The 12,773-nt window shown below is 36.1% G+C and overlaps 1 pseudogene; it reads right to left on the reverse strand.

Moving 5' to 3' along the window:
• Window positions 1-11,715: 11,715 nt before the first annotated feature.
• On the reverse strand, window positions 11,716-12,614 carry LOC149200415 (SUMO-activating enzyme subunit 1B-1-like; annotated as a pseudogene).
• Between the last annotated feature and the right edge of the window lie 159 nt (window positions 12,615-12,773).

Genomic DNA, 12,773 nt, shown 5'->3' on the forward strand with positions numbered 1-12,773 from the left:
AGAATTGATAAAATCTAACAAAAATATTTCAGTCCCATAAAAATTCAATTTTTTCTTTATTGAAGAAATTTCCTCCAAATTTCTTATCCATATATATATATATATATATATATATATATATATATATATATATATATATATTTATATCAAATAGATACATGTATTTCCCCACTTATGTTAATTCAATCCACACATTTTGATAAATTCATGTTAATTCGAGCAACTCCTTCCTTTTTTCCATCTTGATAAAGTTCAAATCAATAACTCACTGTCATTAATATAGTCTTTTGTAATTTTTATTTTGTTGAAGAAATTTACAATAAAAAAATAAATTTCCACTTTTGTCTAGCTTTAAGTTTTTAATTTTTAACTAAAAATAAATATCAAATTAACATTTTTTTTTTGTGACAAGAGATGCTCTCTAACCCATAATGATATAGATGTTATAATCTAATATCTTGTAAACCTTAAGTTTTAAAAATAAAAGAAAAGAAAATAATTAATAATTATAATTATGGATAAAAAAAATTAATTAGGTGCAATTATATAAAAATGAAAATATAATATAAAATATAAAATTAATAGTTATATATATAATTATTAATGAAGGTCAACCTAGATCCATCTTAATTTCGGATTTACCAAATATTTTTTCATTGTAAAAGATGTTTGTATCTAGATCCATCTTAACTCTAGATTTACCAAGTGATGAGAGAGATCAAATCCCTTTACATTTTAAAAGAGGTGTGTATCTCCATAGATTTGATTCCTCCTTGAATTGGTGTAATCATTAAATATGTAATATTTGATATTTAATATAAGTTAACTAAGTTTAATATTTAAAAATTAACAATAATAATTTAGTAGAAATGAAATCTCTAATATTGATTTTTATAACAAATATAAAAAAAAAACGAGTAGCCCATTATGGTAGAGATGTTGTAATGTAATGTCTCATAAACATTTTGATTTGGTCAAAATAAAATAAAATAAAAATAAAAATAACCTTAAGTTAAAATAAAAATAACTTCAAAATAAAATAATAATAATAAAAATTCTACATTATTTTATTAATTTCATTTCTTAATTTTTGTTGAGTAGTTAAGGTAGACTTGACTTGGTCAAGTTACCACTGGTTTTTGAGCTTTAGGTTTATGACAACCCATGGCATTTACTCATGACATTTATGTGGAATATAGCTCATTTAAAGTGGAAAATTAAATCAACTTAGATTCATCTTAACTCGGGATCTACTAAGCTCCTAGAGGGATCAAATTGCTTGAGCCTCTCACAAGCATTGATAAAGGCTAATAAAAATATTAAAGTACCAAAAAATCTAATTTTCATTTAGTTGAACAAATCATCCCCAAATTTCTTATCCTTATAGTCTAATAAAAACATGAAAGTTGGAGAAAAATACAATTTTCACTTTGCTTTTCTTAGCCACTACACTCCATTTATGTCAAGTTAATAATTTATTTTCCTCTATTTATGTCAAGTCAATACATTCATTTCAATAAAGTCAAGTTAATATGGGTTCCTCACAAGTCTAATAAAAATATTTTAGTCCCAAAAAAAATTAGTTTTCTTTTTATTGAAAAAATATCCCAAAATTTCTTAACCTTATACTTTACTTATGTCAAATCAATATACTCATTTTAATGAAGTCAAGTTAATATGAGAAACACCCTCCCTTTCTTCATCCCAATATAGTCAAGTCAATATGAGTAACTAACAAGTATAGTCTAATAAAAACATTAAAGTTGGAGAAAAATGCAATTTTCCCTTTGTTAAGAAATTTCCTCCAAATTTCTTGGCCCTTATACTCCACTTATTTCACATTAATGTATTTATTTTACTCCACTTACTCAATACATTCATTTCAATAAAGTCAAGTTAATATGGGGCCCTCACAACTTACTCAATACATTCATTTCAATAAAGTCAAGTTAATATGGGCCCCTCACAAGCATTGATAGAGTCTAATAAAAATATTGGTCCATAAAAATCCATTTTTCTCTTTATTGAAGAATTTTTTTCTTACCCTCATACCTTATTTATGTCAAATCAATATACTTTCCCTCCACTTATGTCAATTCAATGCACTCATTTTAATAAAATCAAATTAATATAATCAACTCCCTACTTTTCTCTATTCTAATAAAGTTGAATTCAATATGAGCACCTAACAATGATATAATTGAATCAAAATAATAAAATTCTAAAAAATACAATTTTCACTTCGTTGAAGAAATTTCCCCAAAATTTTTTGGTCTCTATGCCCCACTTATATCAAATTATATATTAATTAAAATGAATGTATTGACTTGATATAAGTGGAGATATATATATATATACACACACTTATGTCAAGTCAATACATTCATTTTAATAAAGTCAAGTTAATATAGATCCCTCACAAGAATTGATAAAGTCTAATAAAAATATTAGAGTCCCATTAAAAAAAACCAATTTTCTTTTTATTAAAGAATTTTCTTTTAAATTTCTTACCCTTATACTTTATTTATGTCAAATCAATACAATTATTTCCCTCCAATTATGTCAATTAAATTAATTAATCTTTAATATAAATTAACTAATTAAATTAATTGATCTTTAATATAAATTAATTAAATTTAAAATTTAAAAAACAATAATAATAATTTAGTTAAAAATGAAATCTCTAATATTTATTCTTATGATTATATATATATATATATATATATATATATATATATTTTACTTTCTCTCATTTAGTTAATATATTCATTTCAATAATGGTAATTTAATATGAGTTACTCATAAATATTGATAAAGTTTAATAAAAAGTCCAATTTTCTTTTTATTGAAGAAATTTGGTTCCTATACTTTAATTTTGTCAAATCAACACACTTATTTCTCTCCACTTATGTTAATTTAATGCACTCATTTAATAAACTCAACATGAGCAACTCCCTCTCCCTCTCCATTCTAATAAAGTCAAGTAAATATGAGTAATTCACAAGCATTGATATAGTCTAATAAAAACATTAAAGTTGGAGAAAAATATAATTTTCATTTTGTTGAAGAAATTTCTCCCATTTTTTTTTGGTCCCTATGCCCCTATGTCAAGCTAATATATTTATTTTCATCCACTTATGTCAAATTAATATATTTAATTTCCTCCACTAATGTCAAGTCAATAGACTCGTTTGAATAAAATTAAGTCAATATGAGTCCCTGATCATCATTGATAAAGTCTAATAAAAGCATTAAAGTTGGAGAAAAATACAATTTTCACTTTGTTGAAAAAATTCTCTAAAATATTTTTGTCTCTATGCTCCACTTATGTCAAGTTAATATATTTATTTTCCTCCACTTATGTCAAGTTAATATATTTATTTTACTCCACTTATGTCAAGCTAATATATTTAATTTCCTCCACTTATGTCGAGTCAATACACTCGTTTGAATAAAATTTAGTCAATGTGATTCCCTCACAAGCACTGATAAAGTCTAATAAAAACATTAAAGCTAGAGAAAAATACAATTTTCACTTTGTTGAAAAAATATCTCTCAAATTTTTTGGTCCCCACGCTCCACTTATATCAAGTTAATATATTTATTTCACTCCACTTATGTCAAGTAAATACCCCCAATTCAATAAAAATAGGTCAATATGAGTCCCTCACAAGCAATGATAAAGTCTACTAAAAACATTAAAGTTGGAGAAAAATGCATTTTTCACTCAATTGAAGAAATTTCCTATGAATTTCTTGGGCCTTATACTTCACTTATGTCAAGTTAATATATTTATTTTCCTCCACTTATGTCCATTTAATATATTTATTTTCCTCCACTTATGTCCATTTAATATATTTATTTTCCTCCATTTATGTCCAGTCAATACATTCATTCAATAAGACCGCGCAAGAATTGATAAAGTCTAATAAAAATATTAGAGTCCTAAAATTATATAATTTTCTCTTTAATGAAGAAAGTTCCTCCAAATTTCTTACCCCTATGCTTTATTTATATCAAACCAATACACTTATTTCCCTCCACTTACATCAACTCAATACACTCATTTTAATAAGTTAATATGAGCAACTCCCTCCCTTTCTCCATCCTAATAAGTCAAGTCTATATGAGTAACTCACGGGCATCAATATAGTCAAATAAAAACATTAAAGTTGGAGAAAAATGCAATTTTCACTTTGTTGAAGAAATTTATCATAATATTCTTGGTCCCTATGTTCCACATAAATTAACATATTTATTTTCCTTCACTTATGTCAATTAAATACATTCATTTCAATAGAGTCAAGTCAATATGAGTCCATAAGCATTAATTAAGTGTAATAAAAACATTAAAGTTGGTGAAAATTGAATTTTCACTTTGTTAAAGAAATTTATCCCAAATTTATTGGTCCTTATGCTTCATTTATGTGAGATTAACATATTTTTCCCCACTTTTATCAATTCAATATATTAATTTCAAAAGCATGAAATCAATGAGTCCCTTACAAGCATCCATAAATCTTAATACAAATATTAGACTCTGTTGACGATGCTGGACCCGCCAACATTAAGGGGATCTCCCCGGTATGAAGTCCCAACTAGACCTCGCACTGTTTGGTGTAGGAGTCCCATCCGGTATGATGGCCCGGTTGTCATTATCTTAAATATTTTCCTCAGCTCTTGCTTGTCAGCACGTGAGAGTAGTTTACTTTGTCTTCGAACAACGAGGTTCGCGTACTTGGTGAGTGCTTAGTGCCGCTTGTGTCAGATTTCTTTCACTGCAGAGGGAGAGGGTGGAAGTGAGTCTCAGGTTGAAAGGGAATAGTCCCAACTCTGCTAGAGACACACAACACAACAGGACTTGCGTAGCTTTTGACGAAGTAGTCCACATGGATGCAACAGTCACAAACACAAGGTGAACAGATAGGACGTACAACACCTAGCGGAATAGTCCACACGAGTGCGACGAGCGTTATAACAAGTTTACAAGAATGAATTTGTCGAGTGTCTAGAGGGATAACCCACACGGGTGAGACAACGTTAGCAGTTGATACAACACATTTCAAATAGCATATGTACTAAAACAACCGAAATAGTTCAACTGTCTTAATACAAGTTAAAGCAACATGTATTACAAGCGTCCAAAGAATAGTCTTGCAAACAAATACAATACAAGTGTGAAAACATGTTGGCTTGTTAAAAGGCTTCTGAATTAAGAGAAAGTTCCAAGACACATCCGTACACCATTACATCACTAACCCCGATAGCGGGGCATTAGAGCCATTGCTCGCTCCTCAAAGAAAAGATTACAAACTCTCAAGGCTATGTGGGAGGAGCCAAGGTGAAAAGTCTTTTGCATGTACACATGAGGGTTATTTATAGCCAAGGGTAAAACTGGCCCTTGTGACTATTCGACTTCCCTCATGACTGTTTAACATACATGACTCTTCAAATTTACATGACTCTTCAGATTTACATGTGGGTCTCTTGGACTTCCACGTTACATTACATTGATTACAATAGTGTGGCCCACAGTAGTGATGTGTCCGAGATGACTCATGACATGACTCGACATGACAAAGTTGGTATGTTCATGTTGCTGATGATGTCCATGTTGAGCTACAGTGTTGCTGAGAGACGGATGTGCTCTTGGTGTATCATAGCTTCACCTCCACATGGAAAGGTGTGTGAAGTCTTCGATGGTCTTGGTGTTCGCTTGATGTTGCACATGCATGTTTCTCCTTCGCTTGTACTTGTCATGATCCATGTGTTCGTCCTTTCACAAACAAGTCTCCTTACGCTTCTTGTTCATCTCGTTCATCGTCGCGCCACATCTCATTCATGTACCTGTATCTGCAATCACTCATGACGAGACGACATCAAATCCAGAAATCTCCTGGTCTACCATTATGCATTGTTTTTCGCTTTCGGATGGTGATTGGGAGAGAGGACAAGGCTATGAAACTGCAGAGCACATTTCAAGCTGGGATGCAGGCTCCAAGCACTATCCATGAAAACTGCGCAGAGGTCACTGGGAGGCTAAGATAGGCAATCCGGATTGGCAGTGAATGTTTGTGGGATCTCGCTCAGCTGGAGGGTAGATCTGCGCAATTTTTCCAGGGAGATAGTGCAGGCAGCAAGGGGAGGCTGGCAGTGGGAACTGCGTAATTTCTTCGGGGAGGCTGGTAGCGGGATATGGGAGGCTGCTGGCCAAAACTACGGGGAGATGGGAGGATGGTTTGCAAGACATCCTTGCATAGTTTCTGGGCTGAGCGAGATGTTGGGCAGTTGGGAGACATCCCATGAAAACTGCACATTTTTCAGGAGGAGCAGTAGGCTGGCTGAAAGGGTGACTGGGTGGAAAAAATTTGCAACTTTTTGAGGGTAGTGTAGTGACAGGCATTAAGTGTCTATCTGACATGTCTATGCAATTTCTTTAGTCAGCAGAAGCAGGTATGCTTGGTATCTTCTGCGCAATTTTTTGGAGGAGTGAGGCCTGGGGTCACTTCCCAGTCAAACTCTCTAGTTGACCAACTGGAGGCTTGGTAGATTTTCTTGTGGGTAGCATAGATTGAGATGGCTTTCTGAGAAACTTTGGCATTGTTCTGGGTGATAGTCAGCAGGGTTGACTTCAAGATTGCGCAGTGCAGACTTCCTGGGAGGTAGCCTCAAGCCCTACGCAATTTTGGGCGATAGTAAATGATCACTGAGGGCTGAGACTGTGCAGTGCAGCTCAACAGAGGTCTGGCTATTGGGGGTGGTTCGGTCGACAGAGTTTTAGCAAAATGACAAAGTGTGTGAGTGAGTGAACTTGTGCATAAACGACCTTGCGAACACACACTCGACACGACTCAACGACAAGATACCTCGAACTAACAAGACAACATGCTCAGTGTGACTAACTGCGGGATTGTCAAATGGTGAAAGCGACAAGTGCGACACTTCGGATAGACATTTGGACGACCGTGACGACACTTGCGCTACAATACTTACAATATTGTGTGTGAGTGAGATAGATGTTTGCATAGCAAACACAACTCAAACACGACCTTCAACATCACCAGAATGAGGTCGCAAGCATGAAATAACAATAAACATGCCAAAGATGATAGTTGGTCAAACAAGTGAAAAGAAAGAAATACATGTAGAAGAAACACATAAAATGACTTTTCGTGTTTGCGCACATGCATGTTACTGAGGACCGGATGATATGACAATGACAAGTAGTCTTGCAAACTCAACTAAGAGGTGTACCTCGAAAGGTGTTCTTTACTTACCATACTTACCCTCAAGATGATCATGCATCCGATGGAGTTTGCATGCGGTCCTGATCTTTTCCATTACTTGGTCCTTCTCCTCAACTCCTTGGAAGCGATTTCAGCATGTCACCTTTTCGTGTGGTCACTGAGAGGTAGATCTGGGCAATTTCAACAGATAGTGACTGATGCCAGAATGAGGCCCTGGGAGGCTTGTCTGCGCAGTTTCTGCACGCAAGGCAGTCAGGGAAGCTTGGACAACACTGCACAATTTTGAGGCACATGACACTGCTAGGGGATGCGGTTCATGGAAGGACACCTCTGCACAATTTCTAAGTGCAGTGTAGCTGGACTATTCTGCGCATTTCTGGAGAGCAGTGTTGACTGCCTGACTGTTCTGCGCATTTTTGGAGAGCAATGCTGGCTAGGGTTTCTACGGGCTGCGAGGTTTCAGCAGGCAAGGGAGGTTGGTGTCTCTACACATTGCGGGGTTTTAGTAGGCAAGGGAGGAAGCTTGATGGTTGCAGAAGAAAAGCGCACAGTTCCAGGAAGCTGGATGAGGCTAGGTTGCTCGGGAAAATTGTTAAGTGTGATATTAGTGAAACATATGTAAACATTGATAGGACTTGACTATGATCGCACACGGACACATGTGACACAACATAGACCATCCAGAATGCATAAGACATGCTTTGCTTGATGCAACAACCTTCGTGACAAGAGTGCATGAAGTGAGAGTGAAACATGTCTATGTGATGACAACCACTCATGCGCACATGCTTTCCCTTGAAGCAAAACAACATTCCCTTTGCATGACAAACAACAACCCCTATGCCAGAAAATGACACATTATGCATAAAGACGAGAATGCGAACAACTCTTAGGATCAAGGAGTGGAGCATGAAATCATCATCTTACCAATGAGTGACCAAGGATGATCGATCGCAGGATCCAAGGTAGGCTCTGAAATTCGCATGGAAGCCAAAATTTTGGAGGGTGGTTATAGCCGCTTCAACACTTGGTGACACACTGGTAGAACTCCAGCTCTCTGTATGGAACTTGTTTCATGAAAAGCAAGTCTAACCCTTCCGTAAGTATTGTTTGATTCTTTGATCATCGTGGTTTCCACACTAGCTTGATTGAAAGATGTATCACCTACCATGCTCTTGATCAGCCAGCACACATTCCAAGACAAGTCAACTCAGTTGTTTCGATTGGGGATGAGTGGTATATTGATGCACAATTAATATAACTGTCAGAGTTTAAGTTTCATCTCTGGTGTTGCTCTGCTGCCAATAGGCCTGGATAGTACCTCGATGGAGTCACACAAGAATAAAACCATTGCTCTGCTTCCATCGATCCTAGTTAGTACCCTGACAGAGTTAATTGCATCACCTCTCTGCGTAGGAAGCCTTTCTCTTCTTTTGCCTATTCATTTTTTTCAAAATTTTGATATTTTCATTTTTTAATTTTTCAAAGAACTGTGCATAGGAACTTATTTATTTGAGAGGAGGAAGAAAGATCCCGACTTATTGCGAGCAGAAGAGGTTGTTCCTTCAGAGAAGTATGTTATGTATACCTCTGACATACTTGTTAAGGTTTCCCCCCTCACCTTACTCTACTTGACTGAGCTGACAAGGGTTAACCCAAAACAATCGACTAGAGTAGGTGGTACTAGTTAGAGCGCAAGCATTGTGTTTTCACCAAGACTCACTCTAAACAAAACGTATTTTCCATCAAGGCATCATCGACTAAAGACAACAAGTTCTTCATAAAGAGAGAGGACAATAGATAACCAGATGTTGATAGTTGTACAAGTCCTCTTAGATTTTCCCAGCTTGTCTCGAGAGCCAAACACGGTTTCACGAGAGGCTAACCTATGGGTACAAGAAAGAAAAGAAAACAAAAAGAAAAAAGCAGAAGTAAAGAGAGAGAAAAACAAGTAAGCAAAGCAAGCAAGCAAGAAAACCAAACCAAGTAAGCAAGAAAACAAACATGCAAACCAGAAAGCAAAGAAAAGAAAAGAAGCAAACACTACTCCTACTCCTACGCTAAACAGTGCATGGGCCTACTCACGTGAAGTGATATTTCCAATGCAGCCACCGACGCATTGGCTGGCCCATGTTGGTGAAGGCATGGTTAACAAGAAAGATATGCATGTAAACCAACGAATAAGAAATATAGATCAGCGAAGACCAACACGATCCGAGTTCTAAAACATCCACATAATAGAAAAGTGTGAATGCACAAAACAAGCATTCTGAAAACGTACCATGGTGTTGCAACGCACTGCATCTAGATGATAAAGATACACACTCTTTGGATTGTGACATATGAGCGAACATGAAAAATCCCAACAGCTTATGCTTCGCAAGCATGCTTGTTGTGTAAGATTCCTCCAAAGCTTGAGCGATGGGATCATGTGATTCGAGTGGAGGAAGCGAAATCTGGGTGTTTGGTTGATCTTGAATGAGAAGCAGACAGTGATGAGGAGCCTTGGGTGTTTTGAAAATTTTATGATTGGGAGTGGAACTAACCTCAGGACAACGAGGGTCTGACATAACCATCAGCCCAGGCTGAAGTGGCTCGACAGCCTGCAAGGTTTCCACTCCGTCAATAGGTATATCATCAGAGACCAGTGGCTTAGACAGATTAACAGTGAGTGAATCAACATCATGATTAAATGAAGAAGTACAAATATCACGACAACCACAATCATAAAATTCGGGATGTTCGTCAGCATCCTCATGATTTGATGAATCGTGCAGAGGGGTAGATGAGAAGCAAGGATGTTCACCCTTTGTGTTTTCAGAAATGATAGATAACAGATGGGACGGATTTTTAGAGGAAGATGTGTCCTCTCCGTAATGTATTGACAGACTGACATCTGGTGTGTCCTGTGAACAATCGGAAGTAGAAACATTTAGAAATGAGTTTTCATAGGGAGTATCAAAAGTGGCAGGATCACAAGGGATGCCATGATAGAGCGAGTGAGGTGTGAATGGAAGGGAGTCATCCTTCACCGCAAGTTCTTCTTTAGATTCTCACACACACTCATCATGAATGATAGCGTAGGTTGGTTGCACAACATCGACTCCGTCAACAACTTGATCCTTGTTCACAACAAGTGTGGAGTTCGTAACAGAAGAACACAAGACAATACAATCTGGAGGATCAGCAGAACGTGGGTGTTAGCACTCAGAATGAACCTCAAGGCCGAGAAAAGGCAACTCTGAGGTAACCACAGACCAAACTTTAGGTCTGGCATCTAGCCCTGCCAGACGAGAGAGGGCTCTCTCTTTGCCAACAAGATGTGGCTGCAATAAATGAAATTTTAGGCTAGCTATGGAGTGCGGGATTTGTTTGAAAGGTTTTGGGTCGAGAGAAAGGACGATTGGGCTATGGAGGCTATGCCAGTTTTTGCCGGCAAACTTGGGGCAAATTAAGTTCCATGTTCAGCCAGATAGAAGATTGCAAATGTGAGAAGAATAGGGGAGAAAGCCCGCTGCCCTGCAGGCATCAAACAGGGGATGGATCTATAGTAGCAGCTTTAGACAAATGAGAAACACAGGGTTGCTCAACAGAGCATCTAACCAAGGATGAATTCTACAAAGACAACCACTACATCAAACAACAAAATCATCATGAAAGGAGCATCATAAGGGATGGATTCCTAACATATCCCTTAGATAATGTTGTAACAAGGTAGAAAAAACAAAATATGTAAGTGAATTACAGGAAAAACATACTAAACACTAACACCGTGATGGATCCCAGGTCCAAAGGGTAGAAAACTACTTTATTAAAATGATATTTAGGAAAATTTTACACAGTGCCAAGCAACCTCTCTGCTACCAAAATCGAACCCTTACATCTTTTAAAAATAATCCTATATATACTAAATTACAAATCTATTTTTATTTCTTCAACATAGGAAATAGGAAGTAATAAAATAAAATAAATAATAAAATCCTATAATAAAACAATATTATAAACAAATTTGCAACTAAAATCCCAAACTATCTCGAGAACCATGAGAAGTAGTTTTTGAAAACCAAAATTATGTTAAAGTTTGCCAAGTGGATTAATATTACTATATCTTCTCCTTCAGGTGTAGAACCATATTCCACAAAATCTCCCTTTTGACTGCCACCTTGCACCTGCCTGCACGAATTTTGGAGTTGTTTGATCGACTTGATGTTCTTGTTCCTCCTTGGATTTTCTCTTTCTGCCATTCGTACGAGTGACCACCTGCTACTAATCTTATCTACTATAGAGGTCTACTCTGCTTGAATGAAACTGCATGCCTGTTCAATACCATTGCCATGCTCTTTGCATATAATGATGACACAAATCATCTCGTTCACAGAGAAAGATACACACATTTTCCTCAATTTGCATGAAGTGCAGTTCTACACATGATTTCTATGATATATACTTCTCTGAGAATTTCAGAGATTCAATTTTTGTCTTGGTTAGATATATCCTCTATTATCCCCTTCCTATCCATTACATCAAAGAAGAAAAAGTTCTTAATCGGATCACCTTTACATGACATTGCCTTGATGTTTTCTTCTGAAGGCTCAGCACATATTCCAAATTTGCAGATGAGACATGACCTGGTTGTCGACCCTCAGCTTGCTAAAACTCTTCTATAATTCTTAGAGCAAAATAGAGCTTAGTTGTCTTTCTAGGAAGACTACTCCAGCAAACTGACATGGACTCCTCTAAGCTTGGAAAGAAAATTTGAGAAGCAACAACATCTTCCTGTTTTGCTGAGTGTATGTGTGGTTTTGCAATTCAACAAATATTTCTGCACAACTACCTCTACAAGCTACTGAATAAAATGCCATTATTTGTGGCCTTTTGTGGCACATCTCATTAACCTATTTTTTCACAATAACTGAGGCGCGCCCAAGAACAACAACATCAAAATTGTTGAGAAAATTAGCAGATAGATCTTTCACACTGCCTTTTTCAACAGAGACATGGACCATAGAATTGAAATATTTTAATGATTCTTGGCAGACTTCAGCAATCAATTTTCCCTTATGATTGGATACCTCAGCTCCCGGCAGACTTCAGCAATTGATTTTCCCTTGTGATTGGATACCACAACAAGAATTAAAAAAAAAAATTGCTGATGAAGCTTCTGCTGTAACTGGACTATCAACCATCAACATCAAATTACCAATACCTGCCAAAACTATGTTTCTTGCATAGCTCTGCAACCACTCCAGTCATTCCAATAACCAAAACACGAGATTTGCTTAATCTTCTTTGTGCATCAACACCCCAGACATGGATTTGATGATCATAGACAGTAGTTTCCTAGTTAGTCAATACCTCTCCATTCATATTGAAGGCAACAACTGGTTATCATATTTTAAATAGTTCACCCCCCAATCAGCAAATGTCGCAATGTCGATTTCCTCATGTCCCAATGAATCTGGTTGTCTTTTTGCCCAGGTAAGGGCCTCTGCTCAATTACGGGAACCTACAGAATTTTTTTTTTTT

The sequence above is a fragment of the Pinus tabuliformis genome, chromosome 2_1 (assembly GCF_031772625.1).
Source record: "Pinus tabuliformis cultivar Carrire ecotype Pingquan chromosome 2_1, CPIR1, whole genome shotgun sequence".
NCBI classification, from domain to species: domain Eukaryota; kingdom Viridiplantae; phylum Streptophyta; class Pinopsida; order Pinales; family Pinaceae; genus Pinus; species Pinus tabuliformis.